Source organism: Notamacropus eugenii, chromosome 6 (assembly GCF_028372415.1).
Source record: "Notamacropus eugenii isolate mMacEug1 chromosome 6, mMacEug1.pri_v2, whole genome shotgun sequence".
NCBI lineage: Eukaryota > Metazoa > Chordata > Mammalia > Diprotodontia > Macropodidae > Notamacropus > Notamacropus eugenii.
The window spans coordinates 248,325,954-248,353,767 of record NC_092877.1 but is presented as its reverse complement, the minus strand read 5'-3'; the positions used below and the strand labels follow the sequence as shown (position 1 = coordinate 248,353,767).

General features: G+C 36.5%; 1 pseudogene; it reads left to right on the top strand.

Annotated features, from left to right (window-relative positions):
* Nucleotides 1-14,477: 14,477 nt before the first annotated feature.
* LOC140512308 (keratin, type I cytoskeletal 19-like) lies at nucleotides 14,478-24,053 on the top strand (annotated as a pseudogene).
* Nucleotides 24,054-27,814: the final 3,761 nt, after the last annotated feature.

The window sequence follows — 27,814 nt, the reverse complement described above, 5'->3', positions numbered from 1 at the left end:
TTCTCTCCTGGATCTATTTTCCAGGTCAGTTGTTTTTCCAATTAAATATTTTAGATTTTCTTCCATCTTTTCATTCTTTAGATTTTGTTTGACTGACTCTTGTTGCCTCATTGAGTCATTAGTTTCTACTTGCCCAATTCTAATCTTGATCGTATTGTTTTCTTCAGTTAGCTTTCGCATCTCCTTTTCCATCTGGCCAATTTTTCCCTTTAAGGAGCTATTTTCTCCATTTAATTTTTGTACTTCTTTTTCCATTCGACCAATTTTCCCAGTTAGGTTTTGGGTTTCCTTTTCCATCTGATCAATTTTCCCTATTAGGTTTTGAGTTTCCTTTTCCGTTTGATTAACTCTTCCTTTTAGGGAATTATTCTCTCCAGTTAATTTTTGAACTTCCTTTTCCATTTCTTCAATTTTCTTTTTCAGATTGATGTTCTCATCAGTGAATTCTTTTTTTATGGTTTTAAAATCATTGGCCAGTTTTTCTTTTATATCCTTCTTCAGACGTTCCAGGTAATCTAGTTGTGCTTGCGAGAAATTCATAGTCCCATCTGAGGTTTCAGATGGAAGTACAGTCTCAGCTCTGACCTCTTTGGTGTTTGTGTTTTGGTCCTTATCCCCATAGAAAGATTCTATGGTTTTTTCACTTTTCGTCTGCTTTTTCCGATTCATGATGTTGGCTGAGTGTTGTAGCTTTTGGTTCTTTCAGTCAGAAGATACAGATCTTTTAAGTTGAGTTGATGTTTGTCTAGGCTAAAAGCAGGCTTTTTTTTGTTGTTGTTGTTTCCCAGATCAACCCTGGGTTTAGCTTGATAGGTGTGTGGGAGGTGTGGTCTGGTCTCAGGATATCTCCTCAGCTGGCCTGAGGCAAAGGCAAGGTCCGGGGGATGGTGATCCCAGCTTCCCTATTGTCTTCCCTTTTCCCCTGGAGGGCTGGGGCACGCCTAGAGGCTAATGCGTGTTCCCGCCCCTCCTGGGGCTCGTCTCCCGGGCTGCGGCTTGCTTGGGTCTCAGTGCGAATTTTTCTCTGCCCTGGGTCGTCTGTCCCTCCAGATAGCCTCCACCACGGTAGGAAGAATCCCCCTTTGCCACCTCTCCAGCCTCTGGTGTTACGAGACCACTCGCCCCTTTCTGCTGCTCCCACTGATCCAGGATCAATCTGGGGAAGAATTTTATGGTTCCCTCACGGTCATCGGGGGGGAGGGGAGAGCACTTACTGATCACTCCGGCATCCCACCTTCTGGATGTTCAAGTAGTGACCCACTGAAGTCCCGTCTTTAGGCTGAAGATTTCAAAGGCTGTTGCGCTGATATCGTTGGCTCGGCCTGGCTTATCTCCTGCTCCGCTGGTCTCGCCCGCCACTCTCGGGCCCCTCGGGTCGCCTCCGCCCTGCCGCGCCGACCGCGCTGCGCTGTGCGCCGGGCTCTTACCCCCGCGGAACAGATCCCTCCCGTGGACCTTCCAGTCCAGCCTGGGCTCCGAATCTGTCAAAGTCCGTCTCCCACTGGATTCTACACCTCCAAAGTCTGGTCAGACTCTCCCCCCAGAAATATCCAAAGGAGTTTTTCCAGGAGCTTAGGTGAGTCGTTGCTTTCACTCCGAAGAATAGTGTATTTTCGTGCTGGAGACCTGCATTTGAATTCTGGCTTAACCTTCAGTGACTCTTTATTTGTGTAACCAAATCATTTTTTAAAACATATCTGAGAGAGTTTATCCCATTCACATTCAAAATTATGATTACTATCTGGGCGTTTTCCTCTGTGCTCTTTCCCCTCATTTATAATTTTCTTTTTTCCTTCTCCCTTCCCTTCCACAATAGAATTTAAATTTTTGACCACCACCTCCCTCAGTCTTCCCTTCTTTCAACCCCTCTCTCTTTTAGTCTCCACTACCTTTACTACTTCTTCCCTCCATTTTAGCCTCCCTTCCCTTTTCTTTCACCCTTTCCCTCCTACTGCCTATAGAGTTAGTTAGATTTCTATACTTAACTGAATTTGTTTTCCCTCCTTGAACCAAATAAGATGAGTATAAATATCAAACAATACTCATCTCCCTCCCCTCTTTCCCTCTGTTGTAATATAATTTTGTGCCTCTTCCTGTGATGTGATTTCCCTCTTTCTGCCTCCTTCTTTTCACATCTTCGGTTACAATCCTTTCACACTCTTAAATCACATGTTATCATCACATAATTTACTTTATACCCACTACCTCTGTGTATATCCCTTTTACATATCATAATGAATATGCACTTCTCAATATTAACAAGTATCATCTTCCCTTACAGGGATGTAAACAGTTTGCACATATTGAATAACAAGTTTTTTGTTCCCTTGTTTACCTGTTCTTGCTTCTCTTGAGACTTGTGTTTGAAGGTCGAGTTTTCTATTGAGTTCTGGCCTTTTCATCTAGAATGTCTAGAAATCCCTTATTTTACTGAATGTCTATCTCCTTGCTTGAAATATTATGCTCAATTTTGCAGGGTAACTGATCCTCGGTTGTAGTTCCAGCTCCTTCGCCTTCTATAATATCATATTCCAATTCCTTTCATCTTTTAATGTGCAAGCTGCAAGGTCCTGTGTGACCCTGACTGCAGCTCTTCCATATTTTAATTGTTTCTTTCTGTTTGCCTGCAGTATTTTCTCCTTCATTTGGTAGTTCTGAAATTCAGCAATGGTATTCCTTGGTGTTTTTAGTTTGGGATCCTTTTCAGGATGTGAATGGTGAATCTCTTTCAATGACTATTTTGACCTCTGGATCTAAGACTTCTGAGAAGTTTTCCTTGATGTGTTCTTGGAACAAATTGTCCAGGCTCTTTTTTTCATCATGGCTTTCTGGTAGACCAATAATCCTTAGATTTTCTCTACTCGCTCTATTTTCCAGGTCAGTTGTTTTTCCAATTAGATATTTCACATTTTCACCTATATTTTCACTCTTTGCATCCTGTTTGAATGATTCTTGATTTTTCATAGAGTCATTAGCTTCCACTTGCCAAATTCTGGTTTTTATCAGTTTGTTTTCTTCAGTTAACTTTTGCAACTCCTTTCTCATCTGCCCAATTCTTCCTTTTAAGAAGTTATTTTCTCCAGTTAAGTTTTGTACTTCCTTCTTCATATTTCAAACTTTCCCAGTTAGGTTCTGTGCTTCCTTTTACATTAGTCTAATTTGCCTTTTAAATTCTTCTGGGATTTCTTTTTTCATGTTTTAAAAATCATTGGCTAGTTTTTCCTCTACTTGCCGAATTTGGTTTTTAAAATCCTTATTTAGTTCTTCCAAGAATGTTCTTTGGGCTTGAGACCAGTTCATATTCACTTCTGAAGTTTCAGATGGGTGTACAGTCTTAATGCTGACCTCTTTGGTATTCGTGTTTTGGTCCTTGTCCCTGAAGAAAAATTCTATGGTCTTATCTTTTCTGGTTTCCTTCTTGCTCATGGTGATCACCCTTTTCCTGGCTTTCCAATTGGATCGCTGCTTCTGGGGCACAGGGGATCTGTTCCAACTTTCTTGTGTTTACATCTTGAAGCTTTGTGCATTGTGGCCTCTGGTTCTTTCAGTTAGAATTTAGAATGCTGCAGCTTACGTGGGGCTGAGATGGCTGATATGCCAAACAGAGACCAGGTGAGTTTCTACTGGAGTTATCCTGTGTTATGTGTGGGGGAGGGGTAGTATGGCCACAGGAAGTTACTTCTCCTGTGCACAGGCAGCCTCAGTGCTTGGTGAAACCAGTTTACACTAGTGTCTTCCCTGTTCCCCTGGTTGTGTTGAGACATTCCTGGGGTCCTGGTGTTGAAGATTGTGGCTCCACTTCCCTGGGACTCAGGATCTCCTCCTGGTTTGCTGAAATGGGGCTATCTGGGCCAGCACCAGCCTTATACTGGTCCCATTTAGCCACAACAAGAGGGTCCCATCCTTTACGATTTTCCTAACCTCATGATTAAGAGACTGTCTGCCCCTTCGACTGATCTCACTGCTGTAGGACTTTTCCTGGGAAAATGTTCTATGTTTTTTTCAAGGTCAACAAGTGGAGGGGGAGAGCATTTACTGATCACTACACCATCTTGCTTCCCAGAAGTTCAAGTAGGTGACTTGCAGACATTTAATCTGTGGACTTATAATCTCAGTAGTGGATACTGCCATTACCTGGGGTTCTGCAACTCTCTCTCACCCAGTTCCACCAGACTTTCCTCCTGGCCTGATATGCCAAGATTCTCCTCAGTGCAGATGCTGCTTCTGATAGCCCAGGGCTACCTGCTCAGCTTTATGATTCTGGGGTCTGCACTGGTACAGCCCATGTGGTATATGCTGTGCCTTTTAAGCATATCTGAGCCTCAATTTTCTTCTCTAATAAACAAAGCTATTTGATCTTTTAAAATTAAGAGTATATGTATGAAATGTTTATTATAATTATTCAGGTAAGAAAGTCTTATTCAATTAACTGTTCATGGTGAGCAGGTTGATCCTGGTTTCTCAAAGGCCCATGTCAAAGAGGCAAAAACTCTGGCCAGGGTCACTACATTGGAAAGACTACACTGTATCAGCTATGTTAGTATTAGTCTACTTAAGAAAGAGGAGGTATAAGAAAGTTAAGTAGTTCCGTGAATAGCATATTCGAATTATAACTGAGAAAAACTTAGTTCAAATCCCCTCTTAAATAACTGCAAGCTTTGTGAACTTTGAGAAGTCATTTAACATGTCAGAGATTCATTTTCTTCATCTAGAAAATGAAAATTCCAATAGCACCTAAAACATAACACTGTTGTGGTAGTAAAATGAGGTAAAAATGTAAAGCACTTAACCAAAATTTAATCATATATTGCTGTATATAGTTATGTATGTTATATAAAGCTTTATTGCTGTTGTTGGTGGTGGTGTTGATTTTACTATTATCAAGATAGCACCAAAAGTCTAGCTATTAGGTATTGAAATATTTACCCACTGAAACTCCTTTATTCATGAAACATTATTATGATCCTGGAAGATCCTATTCTGTGTAGTGGCAGAGTAAAGAAAAAGAGAGCAGTTTTTTTTTTTTTTAAGATCTCTAAAAAGCATTTTTTTTCAATGTTTTGAGAAAAAAAAGAGAAATTTTTTGTAAAGAGAAGCTACATTCATTTATCACTGCCATTGTCTTTCAGAGTTGAGAAATGCTACATCAAGCTGTGTTGTTTCCCTTAAACAATTCCAGAAAAGTTTTTGACAGTTTACATTTCTGGATCCTCCTGAGTTAATAATTGGAAATCAAATTTGTTAGACTTTTTAAGAGACATGACCAACACTTTCCCAACTCATTCTGATGGCATTGTGTTCCCTGAAGGCATGAAGGAAACTGCTTCTTTCCTCTCATTCTAATGCCCTCCTTAATGACAACACAGGGCTTACTATTCAATTAGTTTCACTAATGAATTAATAAACCACCCCATTAAAATTCAGACTTTTTAATTTCTGTCTTCTTAGCACAATCAATTTTTATCAGGGAAATTGTCTGCTATAATTCTCAACCCTTGTTAAGCAGTCATCACCATCATTATTCTACATGTGGCTCATCTGTCAGTTAATGTATTGCCAGTTTTTACAATTGCTGTGGGAACTGTCTTCATTTTCTAAATATCCCTTTGCATATTAAATGGTTGTATGTTGTGGACAAAATTAGCATATGCACTTTTAAATGTAATAATAACTCCCTTCCTTTTTTGTTCCTGTCTTATTGACTTTTGTTTAAATGTAGTTTAAAATGCAGTATATGTTATGTTAAAAAACCTACTTTTGAGTCACAACTACATCAATTATTGATCATTTGACTTTGAACAATATATTTAATCTCTAGGAGTCTGAGCAGTTAATTTTAAAATATGAGTGAAAATATTAATATTCTTTTATTACTTATATCATGAATTTGTTGTGAGGAAAATTCTTGTAGATTATAAAGTTCTAGGTTAATAAAGGTATAGTACCAATAACAGTCACTACAAATTCATTGCTACTGCTAATGTTGTTTTTATAATCATTAACTAACTTCTCTCATCATTTTCCATGAAATTCAAATTGCAAAGGTTAGAGGATGAGTACCTATTATGATATTATTATTAAATACTTGATATACTATGGTATATTTTGTAAGTTGTTTTTTTTTTTTAATAATCAAATGAGAATATGGCCATATAAGCTTATCTTTAGTGGACTTGCTGAAAGCATCTTCAAATGACTCCGATAGTACTTAGGATAGGTATGAAATTCATCTTATCCTTTTTGTACCTAATTTTCTTCCTACTAAGATTCTATACATTAAACACTTTTCCTTTCTTATAGTTTAGAGTATAAAAGTATTAGATATGACAAAACCAGTAAACTTCTTCTTTGCTAATATTTTTATCTAGGCAGTCATGGATAATTTAAAATATTTTTAATTTGTATTTCCAGTGTCTAGCATAGTGTGTGATGTATCATAAGTGTTTAGTATGTGCCTCTCAATTCCTGACACAACCACTCATGAAGTGTTTTGTTCAGCTGATCAATTAAATAAAACACATTTTTGATCTCCTCCAACCCTTCATTCTTCCTCTTCTCTCCCCTCCTCCCAGACTCACAGCCTAACCATCATGCTTTCTCCTTCCCTTCTCAAAGTACACTATGAGGTGGTGGAGATGGCTGAGGAGGCCTCCACTATGGGGCTATGTCAGGACCTGTTCTCCAAAATGAACACATAGCTAAGGGATGAGCTGACAGCCACCAGTAAAGGCTGTAAACTTCTGGAAAATAAGAACAATCTTGCTAGTTTGAAGTATCTAGAAATGAAAGGTATTGCAATAAACATAAGTAGAAATCTAAAGGACTTAGACCAGAAATATGCAGCAACTCAGCCTTATCTGGATCAGATCACTTTAACTGAGGAGTAAATAGTAGCTCTGGAACAGGGAGCCTACAAGTTGGATGCACATTCGAAGATTCTAGAAGCAAAGTACAAGAAGTTAGAAAGACGATGAAAAACGTCTTTAGCACAAAGACTTTACAAGAATGTTTTATAAGAGTTGAAATAAGTGGGATGAACTTATCACTCTGGTTTAGTTCCTAAAAAGAAGCGATACTACTCATCCAAGGAGATTCCCAGTGCCCCTCTCTGGCTGAATGTGTAACTCTGGCCACCCCTGATGTTTTCCTAAACCTGTATTCCGGAGGCACTTCTTATCATGTGCTTTGTTGTGTGTGTGTTGTACCAAAGCTCGGGACTCAGAATCTGTGCTATCTAGATCATCTCCTCTCTTGTTCCTCCTCTAGGACCCCCATCTCCACTCCCTTCATAACCTGTTCTTGATCTTAAATAATAAATACAGACTCATGAAATAAAACAAACAAACAAGCAAACAACAAACATTTATTAAGCTGCTAGTCTACTCCAAGATATTTGCCAAGTACTCAGTACACACAGAAAAAAAACAAACAAACATGAAATTTTCTCTGTTTTTAAGGAACTTACATTCACTGGGGGACAGATAAAAAGTACATAAATATGTGCAGAATAAATAGAAAAAATAGAAGTTAGGGAGAGTTGGTACTTCCGGTTGTTTCTGGGGTAATTGATAAGGTTTTCTTCTTACATATTGTTGAATGAATCCATGTCTATGTGTCTCAAGGTAAGCTTTTGAATTATTTTCTTTGATCTCAGATGTTGGAGGCTACCTCTTGAAAGTAAATGAGGTTTAGTTACTTTGGATGGATCCGATGGTTTCCTAACATAGTGTTAGCTTGATTTACTTCTTTTGTAAAAAGTGACTTCTTTCAAAAATTGTTTCTGGGAATGTTAGCTGGTTTATCTTATCCACTGGGAGCTATCACTTCTGTTTCTCTGTCATGATAATAACATAACTATAACATAGGAAAATGAAACCTAAATTTGTTAACCTTTTGTAAAGTTTTGTTTAGATAATTATAATTAATTTTAGCTTATCAATATCATCTTTTTTCTCTATTGGGTCTAAATAAAAATGATCTTGGGACAAATCATCTTGTCATTATTCTTACTATCCATTATTCAAAAGGCTATTAAACAAAAGGATAAGAAAGGGTTTTTTTTTTTTTATTTGAGCAGTAGTATTGGGATTTATAATTCTCCTTTTTAGGATTCCTTAAAGCATCCGTGTTACAAAGATTTAGCAGCAATCATGCAGCCTGAGTTTCTATCTCATTTGAAGACATATTTTTGCCTTACAAAGCTATAAATGTGGCTAGACAAACTATTTTACTTGCATCCATCCAGTATTAGCATAAAATCTTCTTTTATATGAATGGTTGATAACAACTATCACTAATGCTTAACTATTCAAAGTGTTGATTAACTTTTTTTCCCTCATGTTTCATCCTAGACCAAGTGTGTTGACATTTGCTTTGATGGTCTAAAAACTATGATGAATAAAATTACTGCCACTGAATTATGAGGCAAGTCAACTGTACTAGTAATCTCTATTCCTCGGCACCATATACAAGTAGTAACTAAAATAAAAATACAGGTTTCACTTTAAAAATGTCATTGATAAATTAAGAAAAAAGTTATTAATTTTTAGTAATTCTCAACTCATAAACACACCTCTTCTTAATATTCTAGGTAGTGAAGGGGCAGTATGATTAAGAATTTCTGCAACATGCTCAAAATGATTATTTTATTGAGGTAAAGTTCTTATGCAATTGAGCTGAGCAGATCTAGTTGCTTTTCTATGGAACACCACTTTTACGTAAGAGAAACTGGTTATTCAAATTTCTATGTATAGAAGATAAACTCTTGAAATGAAAGAAGTGAATCTATGATGTTTCAAGACAAACAATTAATTCTATTTGTTGTCCATGATAACAGTTTAGTTTTAAAATTAAAATTAAGGTTTTTGGAACACATGTACTTACCACTGTTAGCTTGAAAGCTTGCTGATACTTAAGTATTTTTCTAATGGTATGAGTTATTATATTAAAACCATAATTTTTGATACTGTATGATGAAATGAGGATCTACACAACTTACTTGAAAAATATTTTGCAAATGAACGTGCATGTTCATGTTATAAAATCATGGGTGGGTAAAAGATTAATTTAAAGTACAAGATGAATCAACAGAATTTAAAGAATGGTAAGAAAATTCTTGATATATACATAGACACAAAACAAGCACGTATTTACTTATTTGTTGGTTTGTTTATTTATTTATTCATTCATTCATCCATACATATATCCATCTACCTATTCTATTTATCTATCTGCTTGTTTATTTATTTGTTCATTTGTGTGTTTGTTTGTTTATATATTAATTTATTTTAGGTTCCACATTGCAAGTAACCTTTTTGTCAAATGGTGGTATATTACAGAAGGATGTCCATCCATTATGAGAAGAGATATTAAAATAGTCTTTCCCCCCCGCCAAATACGTAGCTCTGTAAGGTGGAATTTTCTTCATCTACTGCAAAAAATCCCAACATATTTCAGCAGATTGATTGCAGAAGCAAGTTTGAGAATTGGGCCATCTTTTATTCATTAAAGAAATTTGATAAAATATAAAACAATAGCATTCTTACTATTTTTTGGAAAATATTTTTTCATAAAATGTTACTTCTATTAACATATAATGGATTAAGTTAACAAATAACAATTTTAAATTATTAGTTTCACTTTAGAATCCACTACATGTTTACAAATATAAGGCTCATTTACTATATCTTTTTAGATCCTAGAAGTGCAGTTGGTGTTTCCAAGTTTATGCACAGTTTTATAATATTTTGGTCATAATTCTCAAGGAATCTCAGTAATGGTTGGATAAGTTCACAACTCCAGCAACAGTTCTTTGGTGTCCAAGTTTTCCCAGGGCCAATCCAGCATGTGTCACTTTCCTTTTCTGTCGAATTAGCCATTCTGGTAGGTATGGGTGGTGCTTGAGAGCTGTTTTGATTTGCATTTGTCTTATCAGTAGTAAATATTTTATGATTTCTCTTTCCTGTCTATCTTTTTATGTTTCTCTTGAGTCTTGTATTTGAAAGTCAAATTTTCTATTCAACTTTGATCTTTTCATCAGAAATGCATGAAAGGTAAATGCTGGAGATTAAAGATTGATTTACAATCAATTTTCCCTTTGCAATACTGCATCGAGTTTTGTGGGGAAGGTGATTCTTGGTTGCAATCTTACCTTCTTTGCCTTCTTGAATCCTATATTTGGATTGCTTCTTTCTGGCTACTTAAAACTTTTTCTGCTTGACTTCACTGCTCTATAATTTACCATTATATTTCTGGGAATTTTCATTTTGGAATCTCTTTCAGGAGGTGTTTGTGGATTTCTTTCCATTTCTATTTAACCTACTGACTCTAGGATAATAGGTCAGTTTCTTTGAAAATTTCTTGAAATATAATATCTAGAATCTTTAAGAAAAACAAAAACATAGCATCCAGGCATTTCAGTAATTCTTAAAATATCTCTCCTTACATTATTACCAGGTGAGTTGATTTTTCCCAATAAGACATCTCACATATTCTTCTACTTAAAACGATAAATCTTTTGGTTGTGATTTACTGTTTCTTCATGTTTCATGGAGATACTGACTTCCATTTTCCTAATTATAATTTTTAAGGAATTATTTCTTTCAGTGAAATTTTGTACTTCATTTTCCATTTATATAGTTGTACTTTTTAAAGATTTCTTTTCTTCACTGGATTTTTATGCTGTTTTTTTTTTTCATTTTTCCAATTTTCTTATTCTCTTTTAAATATGTTATTTTGTTCAATATTTTTTGGTCTTCCTTTACCAAAGTATTGACTTTTTTTCATGATTTTCTCCTCTCAGTCATGTCTTTTCCTAATTCTTATTTTTCCTCTCCTATTTGAGTTTTAAAATCTTTATTAGCTCTTCCAGTTTGGAGGGGGAAGTTTGTTTATAGCAATTTAAATTATTCTTTGAAGCTTTGAATGTAGCTGTTTTCACTTAGTTGCCTTTTTCTAAGTTTGTGTTTTGATTTTCCTTGTCAGTGTAGTAACTTTCCATGGTCAACTTCTTTTTATAGTCTCTTCTTATTTTTCAAGACTATCATTTTTTTTTTTACTTTATCTTAATATTGAAGTTCTATTCTGCTCCTGGGGTAGAGGAGCAGTGGTCCAAGGTTTAGGTTTTTTATACTGATGTTTTCAGAGCTTGTTCTGTTAGTTTATAATTTTTCAGTTCTTCCAAATGTGAGCAGTTCTTTCATTCTAAGGAGAGGTGTGGTCACCATTCTCCTGGCCTGTGTTCTGGTCTCACAATAAACACTCTCTTCTGCCCTGAAACTCTGACCAGCAATCCTGCTCCTCTGTAACCACACATGGTTGTGTGCTACTGTGCTTCCTTATATTGGGTTTGTGACTCATAACTGCTTATGGACAATGCCAAAAAAGCGTAATCTCCTAACCAGTTGTCTTACCTCCTTAACATCTGTGGGCTGAAAACTAAAGCAATCTCTCCTGATTCAGTAGCCTTCAAATTTTCCTACTATCTGGCAGGGTATGGCCTATGATATAGAGCACTCCACTTTCATCCCAGTGAGAAAGACCTTTCCTGATGATCTTCTAAATTGTTTTATGCTGAAAAACTGTTTCAGCTCATTTTTTGTTGGTTGTGCAGTTCCAGAATTCTTTTTCAGGCATTATTTTAAAGATGTTTAGAAGGAAATTTAGGAGAGCTCAGGCAAGCCTTTGTCAATGTCATCTTGTTCTACCCTGTGATATTACAAATTAATATGTATATTTTGAAATGAAAAGACGGAAACAATTATGTCCGTTTATACAAAAGAATTTTTCCTTATGATAAAAATGGATTTATATCAGAAAGGCAAGGGTGATTTACTAACAAGAAAAAAATACTAAAAACAAAATGATCACAAACCACATATTTTTATCAGTATTTAAAATCCTACAAAATCTATTGGAACATTTTATAAGGTAAAATGTTTATCTAAATCCAAATTAATGGAAAACAAGAATATTTTCTAATAAGTACAGAAGTAAATAAAAAATGTTTCTTTTCCTCTCTTTTTAAATGCTTCCAGCAACAAAAAGGCAAAAAAAAAAAGTTACTATAAGTTTAAATATTTCCAAAGAGGAAACATATTGTTCTTTTGTGATGGCATGATAGCTTAATTATTAAATCTGTGAAAATTAGTAAAAAATGAGAAAATTAATCATTTTAATAAAATCGTAGACTAAAGCATAAAAAATTGACATTTTTATAGGCATAAAAATTCAAGGATGTAATAATATGAATATTCAAAATAATACAGATGCATTAAATATGAAGTTTCCATCAAAATTCATTCTCTCTTTATGGAGATTATATTCATATACATAGGCATGTATAATCATGAACAACCCTTGTTTTGTTTTGTTTTGAAATTACATAACTGTGGATATTTGCCAATTATAATCTAGCAATTCAAATTCAATGAAATGTAAAATTTATCAAAACTAATTTATATATTTAGGGTTATGTCACTCAATTTAAAAAAAGGAAAAGATTAGATAGTTCAACAACAAAATAAGAAAATTCAGTTGAAGAAAAAAATTAAACAAGAATTCATTGTCTTTTTATGTATTATGTAGCCCTTTCACTCTTTGGTCAAGCCTATGCTTCCTTTATCAATATAATGTATTCAAATGCACAAAATAAAATACACAGTAATTTCAAGGAAACTAATTTTACCAAAATATATGTTATATCTGTTTTTAAGTTCGTGGCCTTAATTGAGGAATGAAATACCATTCTTCCAAAATTAAAATTATTTTAAGTTTGTAACCAGGTCCTCAAGTGCATCCGTTTCACGGAATCCAAACTTCACAGAACAAATCCCCTTGATAAAAATATTTATTCTGTAAAAGTTGGACATCGCCAAAAGGCCACATCCAATGACCAAGAAGGTCACATGTGGACTTAATGTTGCAGATGCCCCACATCTGACTAAAACCATTTGGAAATAGTTTAAAACTAAGATAAACAGAACTAACTAGAAAAAGTTCAATTACAAATAATCCAACTTTGTATCCTTCACTTGATAAAACATTAAACATGCATGATAAAGAATTTCTTTTTCAACCAGGGGGATACTAGAAACTGCTATAACAAAAATAAAGGTTTGACCAATATGAAATATCATAGTTCAGAATAAATTCAAAATACATATATGATCTGAATGTGAAAAATCATGTCATCAAAATATTGGAAGAAAACAGATCATGTCCAGCTATGAGTAACAGAAGGATTCTTAACTGAATACATGATAGAGATAATTATACAAGATGATATGGATTACTGGATTACATGAAATTGAAAAAAAAAATATATAAAGAAAATTAAGGGAACTTGAATAAAAAGGGGAGAGTAATCAACTAAGGAAAAACTAGATATTAAGTAATAATGGTAATGATCTGATTTCATACGTGTACACATAGGCATACACACATGTGAGAAAGAAAACATCTATTTCTTCCAGTACCATTGTAATTATTAACAGTCATATAAAAGAAGATTTCAAGTCAATAATAACGGAAATGAAACTCCAAACAGCCCTGAATTTTCCCCTAATACCAAACAAAATGCTCAAAATGAGAAAATATAGGAATACCTGGAAAGGGTGTGGAAAGACAGACATTTTAATTGACTGTTAATTTGTGATTTGATGTAAGCATTCTGAGAATAGATTTAGGATTTTGTGAAGATAGTGACATAAATTATAATACACTTAAAAACAGAGATTCAATAGCTTGGTAAATATTATTAAAACGTTTAAAACAAGAAAAACACACACACACACACACACACACACAGAGAGAGAGAGAGAGAGAGAGAGAGAGAGAGAGAGAGAGAGGGAGAGAGTTGGGCCTCACAGGAAAATTTGTTTTTAGCAAAGAAGTAAGAATAAAGTAGATATCCATCAATTAAAGAACAACTACATTAATTGCAGCATATGATGAATAACGAGAAGCCTGAAGAGATGTATTAACTGAAGCAGAATGAAGTCAGTGGATGCAGGAAAACAATATAAAGTATTATGAATCAATCGATAAACATTTCTAAGTGGCTTCTATGTGCTAAGCACTGTGCTAAGCACTAGTTTTACAAAAGCAGCAGTCCCTCCCCCAAGAAAATTATAATCTAAAGGGGGAGGTAATACCCAAACAAATATGTACAAAGTAAACTATATACAGGACAAATAGGAAATAATCGAGAAGGAAAGAGCTGGAATTAAGAAGGGTTAGGAAACTATTGCTCTATATGGTAGGATTTTTATTGAGAATAAAAGAACCCAACTTAAATGGCAGAGGGAGAAGAACATTGCAAGTGTGGAGGAAACCCAGGGAAAATGCCTGATACACAGAGATGGAATGTCTTTTTCATGGAAGGGACAGGAGACCAGTGTCACTGTACTTATTAGGGCATAAGAGGATTGGAAAGGTAGGAAGGGACTAGATTATTATTAATTTTTAATGCCTTGGTCATGTGGTACCGAGAGGAGCAGATCCTAGCAGGCTGCCAGGATGAAATCTCTAGCAGCACCAGAGGTCCCTCAATGCACAGGAGACAAAGGTCAGTGAGAGGGTCTTTTCCGCTGGCCAAGAGGGGAGCAGGGTGTCCCCATGACTCAGGCCCCCTCAGAAGGCAGCAGCAGAGGCAGCAGCAGACAAGGCCTCCCAAAGCAGGCAGAAGCCAGCATACATTGTTGAAGGTCTCCTCATAAACCACCTGAAGGAACTGAACCCTGTGTGGTGGCCCTGCCCCAACCTGACCAGCTGGACTTAGTCTCACACTGAATAGCAGAACTGCCCCCGAAGAAAATCCCTAAGGCTTGGGAGCAGCACATTTGAATGTCAGCCCCCAAGCGCTGGCTGGGCTGAACTGGAGGCAAGGTGGTTGTGGAGAGGAAACTCAGAAGTCAAGTAAATGGCTGGGAAAATGCCCAAAAAAGGGAAAAAAAATAAGACCATAAAAGGTTACTTTCTGGGGAACAGGTGTCTCCTCCCATCCTTTCAGGTGAGGAAGAACAAGGCATACTGTCAGAGGAAATCAAGGCCTCTGCTTCCAAAGGGAACTTAAAATGGGCTCAGGCAATAGAAGACCTTAAAACACAAGTTAGCAGCTTACTAAAGGAGAAGCAAAAAAAAGTACTGAGGAAAATAACAGCTTTAAAGACAGGCTAATTCAGTTGGAAAAAGAAGTCCAAAAAGCCACCAAGGAGAAGGAGGTTTTAGAAAGCAAAATTAGCCAAATGGAGAAGAAGGTTCAAAAGCTCACTGAACAAAATAATTATTTGAAATATGAGTTCAGGGAAACGAATGACCTTGAGTTAAACGAAGAAGTTAGTAAACAAAACAAAAAATTTGAAAAAAATAGAAGATAATGTAAAATAACTCACTGGAAAAACAACTGACCTCGAAAATAGATCCAGGAAAAATAATTTAAAAATTATTGAACCACCTGAAAACCATGATCAATAAAAGAGCCTAGACATTATCTTCCATGAAATTATCTAGGAAAACTACCCTGATGCTATAGAATCAGAGGGCAAAATGGATATTGCAAGAATTCATCAATCACCTCCTGAAAGAAACCTGAACAGAGAAATTCCTAGGAATAGTGTGGCCAAATATCAGAGTTTCCAGATCAAGGAGAAAATATTGGAAGCAGCTAGAAAGAAACAATTTGAGTACTGTGGAAATGCAATCTGGATACCACAGGATATGGCAGCTTCAACATTAAGGGGTCAAAGGGCTTGGAATGAGATATTTCAGAAGTCAAAGGAACTGGGATTGAAGCCAGCAAATCTGAATATAATACTTCAAGGGAAAACATGGTCATTCAGTGATATAATCGAATTTCAAGATTTCATTTTGAGGAAAAGACCAGATCTGTATTTAAAAATTTGAATTCCCAAGACAAGAATCAAGAGAAACATGAAAAGGTAAACAGAAAAGAAAAATCATAAAAGACTCTCTAAAGTTGAACTGTTTACATTACTACACGGAAAGAAAATATTTTTAATTTTTGAATCTTTTCTCAGTATTTGGATAGTTGGAGAGATTGTACATACACACAAACACACACAAACACACATAGATAGATAGAATACAGGGTGTGTTATATCAGAAGAGATGATATCCACACACACAACAATAAAAAAAAATAAAATAATATAAAAAATAAGAGTTGAAGGAGGAAAATTCTGGGAAGAGAAGGGGAGTAAAGGAATGCGGTAGACTATAACTCATAAAAGAGATAAGAAAAATCTTATTCAATGGAGGAGATTAGGGAGAAGGGGAGGGGGGAATAAAGCTACTCTCCCCACGTGTGGATGGAGGGAATAACATGCTCACTTAATTTGATATGAAAATTTATATACACCACAGAAAAGTAGGAGAGGAGGCGACAAGTGGAATGAGGGGAATGTTAGAAGGGAAAGCAAATGAGAGAAGAGAATCACTAGGAATAAGCACCTTCGGAAGGGACAAGGTCAGTTGTAGCGGGGAAAAATAAAGGGGGATAGGGTAGGTCAGAGAGCAATATAATTAGTGTTATACAACATGATTGCTATGGAAGTCCTTTGCAAAACAACACGTATTTAGTCTGTATTGAATTACTTGCCTTCTCAGTAGGGCTGGGGAGAGAGCAGGGGAGGGAAAGAAGTTGGAATTCAAAGTATTAAATACTAATGTTGAGAATTTTTATTGCACATAATCTGGAAATAAGAACTACAGGGATAGGGATATGGAAATTTATCTTGCCTTTCAAGAAAAGAGAGAAGATGGGGGTAGGAGAGAGGAGTGGAGTGGGATGGAGGGGAGGGTACCTTGAGAGAAGAAATAATCAGAATGCCAAATATTAGGAAGCAGGGTTAGGGGAGTGATAGGGAGAAAAACTGGACATGTTACAAAATGAGGTAAAAACAATTAGTATTAAAACAATAGACTGAATTAATTACTGAGAATAAATCAATGACATCTTTAGTTTGGAGAAAAGAATTTCAATCTAAATTTCCTAGAAGAAGGTAACCTCGGGTAAAATTTGGCATTGATGGAAAAGTCAAAGTTATATTGGTAAATTTTATTTTATGATTGCCATTTAATAAGGAACTAGAATATGTATAGAAAGGTATCTAAGCCACTTAAGACTTGCCTCAAAAGATGTTCCTTAGCCAAAGTGAAACTATAATCATATTTGAAACCTGATTATTGGAACTTGTCAGTGTTAGATGCTATGGGACTATTAAGTGACTGTTCTTCTGAGTCTAACTCCAGGTATGGGTAGCAAGAAAGGCTATGTGATCCTCCAATCCACGATGCCAGTAAGCTGATGAGATGCTGGTTTCAACTGCATAGGTGATCTCAAGGGAAGAGTGGGAGAGTGCCTGTTCAGCATGGGCTGACGTGTGATTCTTCTGACTCACTTTCCCCACTGACACCTGGCAGACTTTAAGCCTGACTGAATGCAAGTGGATAATCTAATCCTGCCTGGAACTGACATGAAGTTGGGGAGATACTGTATCCCTGCAATATCCTTACTATTGGTGGCAATTTCCTATGGTCAAAAGGTTTGTAAGCTTAATAGCAGATCTATTAAATTATAGATTATTGGTAGGGGTACATCCGAGCTTAAGTCTAAAATTAAGCTGTTAGGAATAGGACTTTAGACGAACAACAATAAGTTAGGGTCCTTTAATTCTTATTAATACCATGGAGACAATTAGGTCAAGAGCTTGTGAAGTTAGCAACATAAATATTATTTGTGTCTCAGTTGGTTAATGTTTAAAAAAAATTTTTTTTTGTCGTCCATATTGCAAATGCTTTAAAAAAAAGTATCACCTGACCCAAAGTTCGAATTACTTTATCTGTTATAAGCTGTGTTAAAAGTAAATAATAAAAAAAATTTAAATGATTAGGTCACACATATAAAAGTGATATATGACTGAGACAGTCTTTCTCACCCTACTGCCAGCTCACTACCCATTGCCATTCACTCTCCTGCCTTGCTTCTTTCATATTTGGTTAGGATGGGTAAAAATGAGAAATGTGGAACCTCCAAAGGCTTACCACAAAATTTACCTCCTTTAAATAAAATGCTCATAGCCATGTATAACTTCATCCATTGTGTTGATACTACGAGGAGAAATGATTTCTTTATACAGAATGCTTTATGAAATGCCACTTGAATTCTGTTGCTTCTTTGAGGTGATAATATGGATGATAAAGATAGTTTTCACTATAAGTCATTTGTTTCTAAATTTTCCTTCTCTCCAAGTTATTTCATATATCATGATTTGGCTGTTAAATTGAACCATCCTTTTTTTTCTTTTTGTCCTTCCTTTAGGAGCAGCTACTCTTATAAACCTGGAGTCACACTGGCATCTGTTGAAAGGACACATTTACTAAATGTTTTGGTGGATGGTTACTATGACAAAGACATTGGTGTTCCTTATGAAGTTGCATGCTGTGCATTATAGTTGCATCTTCATGTTTTCTTCTTTGCATTAAAGTCATTTGAGTCTCTTGTTGAATTGAAATATTTTTTTTCTTATCATTTAACTTGTGGGACTTCAGTGTTGTCTTTGTTCAGCCAACTTCAAACCTGCATAGATGTGAGAATAGCTCAGGTACCATAATGAGTAATTTTAACAATGAACCCTGGATGGGTAAAATATAGGAAGCAGCAGGTCATTAGATATAATCAGTAGCACCGGGTACAGTATCAGCATGGAAAATCGCTAACAGATAAGATTATTATAAGCATCACAGCTTGAAGGAGAGAACAAAAATAAAAGGAAGTAATGTTTTGAGTGATGGAGTTTCTTTTGAAAATATCTATGTAGTGAGCTAAATTAGTTGAGCCCTTGTATCTCTATTTATGCCTGCACAAAGCTTTAGAGTTTGTCATAAATAATACTATGCAAACATGGATGACATGATATGATATGAGATATAACATTATATGACATGACAGTGTATGCTATGATATTCAGAGCAACTACCAGGCAACATTTAGTATTAAGAATTTGCTTTGAAGCACTGAGAGATTAAATTAATTGCCTATTTATATATTTTCAGTCCTTATGAGGAATGGAACTAGTATCTAGGTATTCCTGATTACAAAGCTGGCTCCTCTTTCCAACACTGTACATACAAATTTTTCATTTGTGTGAGTATTCATGTGCATATTTTCCTTTACACATACAAACACATGCAACTTCTTAAGGATTTAAGCTATTCTCTATAAGAAGAATTAACAGATATATGGAAATTTTAATAATCCTTAGCTAGTACTGCATCTAGTTAGTTACTTTTGCGTAGCATATGATAGTCTCTAATTTCAATAGAGGTTCATTTCAAGTGCTGCTTTATACACCAAATCTTTCCTGATGCCTTAAGTTATTTGTAACTTCCCTCAAAACAGCTCTGTATCTATGATTTATGAATATCTAAATATGCAAATATTGTTTCTCCTAGATAGACAGATTTTGTTGTTTGTGTTTAATGCAGTGACTAGCACGTTGTAATTTTTTAAAATAAGTTCTTACTTGAAGTTAGCCATTATATTTTTAAAAAATGCTTTCTAGGGATGCTTTCCTGGTAGCTTCTCATCTCTTCAACTAAACAAGTGTTTTTTTAACTTTTAAAAGAATTATGTCATGGACCTCTTTGATAGTCTAACAAAACCTATGGACTTCTAATGTTTTCAAAAGGATAAAATGAATTATTTTATTTGCTTTTGGAATACTTATAAAAAAGAGATCTAATCTTTTTAGGAAATCGGTTTGAAACTGTGATTAAGTTCTCCAGGAAATATATTTGTGTGGCCAGTGGGCACCATCTATATAGGTTGAATTAAATTCTACACTTCCATCTTGAAAACAAAATTTCAGAGCCATTTAGTTAAGAACAAGCTAACAGCTTTATGAAATTCTGGTTATAATGGTGAAGACTAATTAAGGATATTTCAAGTTTACAAAATAGAGAGAAATATATTGAGGGAAACAGTATCTTCCTTCTGAAGTCATAGACTATTCCATAAAATGAATGATAAATAAGTATTTTAAATTCGATTAGGAGTAGGTTGAGAAATATGGGATCAGGAATTATGAAAACACTGGTGCTACCCTTGAGTTCAAAAGAAAGATAAGAAGAATCTTCTAGATATACAATAAAGTAAATGTTTAGATAAGTGAATCTTGCGATAACAATGACAAGTACTTAATTTGTTCTTCATAACTCACATATCCTTGAATTATTGCTCTAATTAGGGAAGATTATTTCTGAAATGCAGCTATTAAAAGTCAATAGATTAATGTGCTTTTTTTTTTTTTTTTAATAACTATATACAGGGTGGCCATAAGGCATTGATGTCATTTTAAGCTGAAGAACTTCGGGTTTTTCTGAGTTTTCTTTGTGTTCGTGTAAAAAAAAAAAAAAGATAATGAACCCTGTATTAGAACCTTGCTCCAACCTTCTTGTAACTTCTGTTTTCCATGGTTAAAGAGAGTCTACCTAGTTTTCATAACTTGAAGGTGTTACCAGAGTGTTAAAGATATTTTTTTTTTTATTTCCATAGGCTGAGCTTTATCTGCTTTTCCTGTTTTGAGGATAGAAGTGTCATATTGTTACTTACAAATATATTTTACTGAAAAGCAGTAGGGAGAGAAGTGTACAGCAATAAAAATCTGAAGTTATTTTTTCAGACACTAGAATACAGTAGTATTTCTGGCCAGTAGTTTACAGAGAACCCCTAAAAATCATAGCATATCTGATCTCAGCTGATTCTTAAAGTCAGGTCTGCACCTTTTTACTGGGGCATGGCTTACAACTGCACAAGCTTTCTGAAAGACAATTTAAAGTTTTTCCCAAAGTAGTTTCATGTGTTTTTGATGTATTTTGTTGTTGTTATTCATTTGTTTCAATTGTGCCACGCTTTTCATGACTCTATTGAGGATTTTTCTCCCAAAGATATTGGAGTGGTTAGTCATTTCCTTCTCCAGCTCATTTTTTTTTTTTTTTACTGTATTACTCAAGTTAATTTAACTGATATTTTTTTTTCCTTTGGGGCCCCTGGGTGGAAGGACCTGTGCGGCCGCTGGAGATTCCATCCCCGAAGCCTGCTCGGATCCTCTCCTCTCGGTGCTAGCCAAGGCAGGGCTGGGCTCGACTTTCGGTCCGTGGCGTGACGGTCAGGTCTCTCTGGAACAGAAATCTCGTCTGCTCCATTGTTCTGTGGCTTCTGCTGCTCCAGAATTTGTTGCTCCAGAATCTTTTTTACAGATATTTTATGGGCAGTGGGTTCGGAGCTAGCATATGTGTGTGTTTCTACTCCACCATCTTGGCTCCACCCCCTCTCCAGCTCATTTTTACAGACAACAAAACTAAGGCAAACTTGATTAAGTGACTGGCTCACACAGTTACCATCTCTCTGAGTCTAGATTTAAACTAAGCCCCAGCACACTATCCACTACACTGCCTATCTGTCTTGCTCTTAATGTACACAAATACTATATAAGAATTGTGGACTAATCCACACAGTAGTAGTCCAAAACTTTTCTCATCATAGTTTTGATATATTATGAATTGGCCCAAGAAATTAAATGGGGATGGAATGTGGAGCCAAGATGGCAGAGTAAAAGCAGGGACTTACTTGAACTTTCCCCCAATTGACTCTAAATAAATTCTAGAACAGCAGAACCCACAAAATTACATAGTGAAACAAATTTTCAGCCCAAGACAACCTAGAAGGTTGACATATGACGCAAGCCAACACAGATGGGCTGAAACAGGCATCAGGGGACTGAATAATTGGCAACTGCAGTTATGTCAAGACTTTTCAATTCCCCCCAAAAACAATTTCTGAAGGCAAGAGGCAACTTAGAAAGTCAGTATGAAAAGTCTGCCAGACCTCTGTCAGAGAGGAGTGTGGTCAGATGGTGGTGGTGGCAGAGGCAGTGACTGTGGTCCACAGACAGTGGCGGGGGGGAGGGGTTCAAACTGATGATCAGAAGGGGATTATCAGGAAATCTCTTTGCTGGCATGAGGGCAGTATTCTCTTACTTTGTCTGTGCTCTGATATGGGTCACAAGACTGGGTGGGAGTCCTGGGGTGAGGTGGAGCATTGGCATGGAGAAGTTCGTGGCGACTGTGGAGAAGAAATCCTCCTCACACTTGCAAGGCAGGAGAGACTGCTTGCGGTCAGTCAGAGACCAGAGCACAGGGTAGGACAGGAGTAAATATCTTTCTGTTGATCCTGCAACTTTGGGAATGCTGAAAATTTGCAGGTCCCTAGAAGTATCTGTGGAAACACTAGTGCAAAAGCCCAAAACTTGAATAGTACCCCCTCCCCACCATGGACACAGAATCCTATCTTAACAAAGCTAAAAAGTCAAGCAATTGGCTGGGGATATGAGCAAATGGCAAGAAAAACTAGCCTATAGAATCTTACTTTGGTGACAAGAACGATCAAAATATACAACCAGAAGAAGACAGCAAAGCCAAAGCTCTTGTATCAAAAGTCTCAATAAAAAATAAGAAATGGCCACAGGCCAAGGAAAAACCCAAAATGAATTTTGACAGTCAAGTATGGAAAGTAGAGGAAAAACTGAGAAGAGAAATAAGAATGACAAAAGAGAATCACGAAAAATGAGTCAACGGCTTGCCAAAGGATACTCCAAAAATGCTGACTGAAGTAACATCTTAAAAACAACAGACTAACCTGAATGGCAAAGATGTTCAAAAACCCAATGAGGAAAAGAGTGCCTTAAAAGTAGAATTAGCCAAGTGGAACAAAGCTACTTCCATAAATAATTCGTTAAAATTGGAATAGAGTAAATGGATGCTAATTTATGAGAAATCAAGAAATTATGAAACAAAACTAAAAGAATGAAAAATAGAAGACAGTATGACATTTCTCATTAAAAAAAAAAACACTCTCAGGAGGCCTGGGTGTGTCCGTGTCCCACTTTGCCTCCTCAGGCCTGAGTGGGAGCTATGGTGGCAGTAGCAGTTTCAGCTTGGGCTATGGAGGAGCGGACGGGCTCCTGGCGGGCAATGAGAAGATCACCATGCAAAACCTTAGCGACCACTCGGCCTCCCACCTGGACAAGGTGCGAGCCTTGGAGGAAGCCAACACTGACCTAGAAGTCAAGATTCGGAACTGGTACCAGAAGCAGTGCCCCGGCCCCACCCGAGACTATAGCGCCTACATTACAACTATCCAGGACCTGCGAGATAAGATTCTTGGTGCCACCATTGAGAACTCAAAGATTGTTCTGCAAATTGACAATGTCCAGCTGGCTGTGGATGACTTCCACACCAAGTTTGAGACTGAGCAGGCCCTTTGTCTGTGTGGAGGTTGATATCAATGGCCTATGTAGAATGATTGATGAGTTGACCCTGTCCAGGGCTGACCTGGAGATGCAGATTGAAGGCCTGAAGGAGGAGCTGGCCTACCTCAACAAAAACCATGAAGAGGAAATAAGTGCTCTGAGCGGGCAGGTGGGTGGAGAGGTTAGTATGAAAGTTGACTCGGCCCCAGGCATCGACTTGGCCAAGATCCTGATGGACATGAGAAGCCACTATGAGGCCATGGTTGAGAAGAAAAGGAGTGATGCCGAAGCTTGGTTCAACAGCAAGACAGAGGAGTTGAATCAAGAAGTTGCCATCCACACGGAACAGCTCCAGACCAGCAAGACTGAAGTCACTGACCTATGACAGACCCTTTAGGGGCTAGAGATTGAGCTGCATTCTCAGCTCAGCATGAAAGCTGCTCTGGAAGGCACACTGGCTGAAACAGAGGCCTGTTATGGGGTTCAGCTGTCACGGATACAGGCTCTCATCAGCAACATTGAGGCCCAGTTGAATGACTTCCCAGCAGACATGGAGCACCAGAACCAGGAATACCTGCTCCTCATGGACATCAAGAGTAGGCTGGAGTGGGAGATTGCTACCTACTGTGGCCTACTGGAGGGCCATGATGCCCAGGACAACATTTTACCCACAACTCCCAAAGCCTTCTGAGTCACAAGAGGCTCCTGGGTATGGAGAGTCCTCATCACAGGGCCCTCTGAAGGAGGAGTGAGGAAGCAGCCAAGTGAGCGCTCCCACAGTAGAGGATGTCTGGGTGGGAGAGGGTAGCCCCCTGGATGTATTCTCATGTCCTCCCTAATAAAACTTCTGAGCTTAAAAAAAAAAACTGACCTGGAAAATGATTCAGGAGAGAGAATTTAAAAATTATTTGACTATCTGAAACCATGATTAAAAAAAAAAAATACTAGACATCATTTTTCCAAGAAAATATCAAGAAAAACTGCCCTGATATTCTAGAAGTAGAGGGTAAAAGAGAAATTGAACAAATCTGCCTATCCTGAAAGAGATACCAAAAGGAAAACTTCTAGGAATATTGTAGCCAAATTCAAGAGTTCCCACACAAGGAGAAAATAATGCAAGCAGCTAGAAAATAAAAACAATTTGAGTATTGTGTAAATTCAGTCAGAATAGCACAGGATCTAGCAGCTTCTGTGTTAACTGAATGAAGAGCTTGGAATACGAAATTCTGGATATCAAAGGAGCTAGGATTAAAATAAAGATTCATGTACCCAGCAAAACTGAGTGTAAATGATCTGGGGAAAGAAATGGACATTTAGTGAGATATAGATAGAGACAATCTTGATGAAAATACCAGAGTTGAATAGAAAATTTCACTTTCAATTTCAAGAATCAAGAGAAACATGAAAAAGCTAAAGAGGGAAGAGAAATCATAAAGATTTATTAAAGTTGAACTATTTACATTCCTGCATAGAAATGTGTTATTTGTAAATCATGGGACCTTTCTCAGTATTACGTTAGTTAGAAGAGATAGATAGATAGATAGACAGGCAGATAATATATATATATATATATATATATATATATATATATATATATATATATATATATATATATATATATATAGAGAGAGAGAGAGAGAGAGAGAGAGAGAGAGAGAGAGAGAGAGAGAGAGAGAGAGAGAGAGAGAGAGAGAGAGAGGAAGAGAGAAAGAGAGAGGGAGATGGAGAGATGTTATTGTTTGACCTCTTTACTGATAAAGAAGTAGGAATCTAGAATGATTCTCCTCCCTCTAATTTGGTCCTCTCTGAATGTCTATATTTTTTTTTCCGTTTAGAATTATACTTAAAACTGATGATCATGATATTTTCGACTGCAACCCCAGTTCTTTTACTCTTCAATATTTAACTTGATTCTGATTGTGACTTTGCCATATTTGAATTTTTTTTCTTGTTTCTCATAATAATTTCCCTTGAACTAGGGATTCAGAATTTAACTGTGATATTCCTGTAAGTTTATCTCATAGGATCTCTTTCAGGTAGTTGATATTTTCTATTCCCACTTTTTCCCTCTTGTTCTAATGCTTCAGTATAATATTCCTTAAATATTTCTTCTGTTATTCTATCTATGTATCTATGTATGTATGTATGTATCTATCTATCTATCTATCTGCACTATTGAAGCTTTCAGGTAGTTTGATTATTCTTATGCTTTCTTTCTTGATCTGTTCTCTGGATCAGTTGTGTTTCTTTTGAGATGTTTCACAATGTCTTCTATTTTTAATTATTTATTTGTTCTTTTATCATTTCTTTTTCTGTTATAGCTTAATTGACTTCCCCTTGCCCAATTGTAGTTTTTCAAGGAGTTGTTTTCCTCCTTATGGTTCTCCTTTTCTAGTTGAATGACTTTCTTTAAATAATTTTTTTTCTTGTAGCCTTAGGTTTTTTTGTAAATTTCTCCCCTCAGTCTCTCTCATTGGCTTATTAAAATCTTTTAAAATTTCTTCTACAAATTCTTTTTGTGTAGGTCACCACTTGAAGTACCAGTGCAATATTCACAGCACCTATGGAAGCCATGAATATGCCAGCTCAATTCTAAATAGCACAATCCTGCAGACTCTTCACATGGAAGAAAGGATCTAAACATTTTTCCAGATACCAGAAAGCCAAATCCCCAACCACAACAAAAATATATGTGCAATAACATTGCAGAGAACAACACCATCTCCAAACGTTTCACCTGCTACGCTTTCCACAATTTACCTCCAGTAAACAAATCACAAGCAGGTTCCCTTAAACAAAATCACAAGGAGCTTTTTTGCTAATTCTAGCCAGCAGCCTGCTTGCTTCCATCCTTCCTAGCTCCGGATGCTTTCTGACTCATTTCCTTTCAGCTCTGCACTAGCTCTACCTCTTCCTGTTCCACTCATCTTGTTCCATCCATTCAGCCAACTCTTCCCACCACAGGCTCCATGTGACTCAGACTCATGTGACTCAAGTTTCCATATAATTGAGACAGGTCACATGGCCTTTTTAGTGCAATATGAAAGATCTTACCCTTTAAATTACCAAGACAACATTTTATATGACTCTTAGAACAAGAGAAGATATTTGCCTTTTGTTTTTTTTCCTTCAATATCCTCTATGAAGAATCCCAGTCTTCTCTATTCCCATATTAAAATTCCATAGTTGCATTCTTTCTCTTTGCCTCCTATTTTTTTTTAATTCACAGCAGTTTATTATTGTAATCACCTGCTAGAATATGGTGGATAATGCCTCTTTCCTCAAATCCTCCCCTAGTTCTACCCTCTGGCCTGGAACAGAATCCAAGAACTCTGCTCTGCTACAAGTGACCACAGTCAGCAGTGTCCACCCCAATGCTTCTGAACTCAACAGGCCTGATTTGGTTCCTTCTTACCCAAGGCCATTTCTCAACAACACAGCTGTGTCAGACATGCCTTGTCAAAAGAGGTTCCCTCAATCATCACCTGTTCAGACTCCCAACTCCCCACATTGCCTGGGAGGTTAAAGTTCCTGTGCCTGAGACTGAGGATAACTCCCAATTAAGCTGTCCCCAGGACTTCCTGATTGTGAAACTAGCCTGTAGATATGTATACTTTACAGGGACCAAACCTTGATTCTGATTTTTCTCCAGATCTTCTGCTATTGTAGCAAGAGGACCACTATTCTGCCCTAACTCTTACACATTTCATCCACTCTATGTTCACTCTGAGAGGCTATTTTGTCTTATTTTCAGGGGAAATCTGGCAAACTTAGTATTTTCTGACCTACTATATCTTCCCAGAATTCTCTCCAATAATACGGTTTAAAAAATAAGTCATGCATATTATCTTTTAAATTTGCAAAGCATTTTCAATTTCAATATTTTATTAGATTGTCACAGCAACCCTTAGGAGGAAGCAAAGCAAACATAAATTTCTACCCCTTTGCTACTCCCTCCTTGTCCCCAGGTCATGCTAGACCCCATACAGAATATAGCCTGGTCACAGAAAGAGTCTATGGCACTAGAGGTATCCTACTCGTTTCCCCTCTCATTTGTCTACATCTGGAATAGTCAGGAACTACTGGAATCCAGCCATCTTATGACCTTCCTTTCCTTCTTTTCTCAAAGCCATCTGACCATATGGAAAACTCAGATGATATGATAATCAACTGCTCCATTCCTTCTGTTGAGATCTAAAACCATCAGAACTTAGCATATGACATGCCACTATCTCTCGAAATACCCTTGGACAGATGATCATTTTTGTCTTTGTGTCATCACTACCATCTTAAATACCTCTGTAATTAAAGTCTTCTACCTTAGGCATGTTAAAACTGGTTGACATTCTATTGTTTGACTAAATATGACAATATAGGTGACAGTATTTGTAATCATCTTTAACTTTCAACATTTCATATATATGTATATATTGGAATTATTTGCACCATTCTATATGCAAATGAGAGTCTGTGATATATGTTTC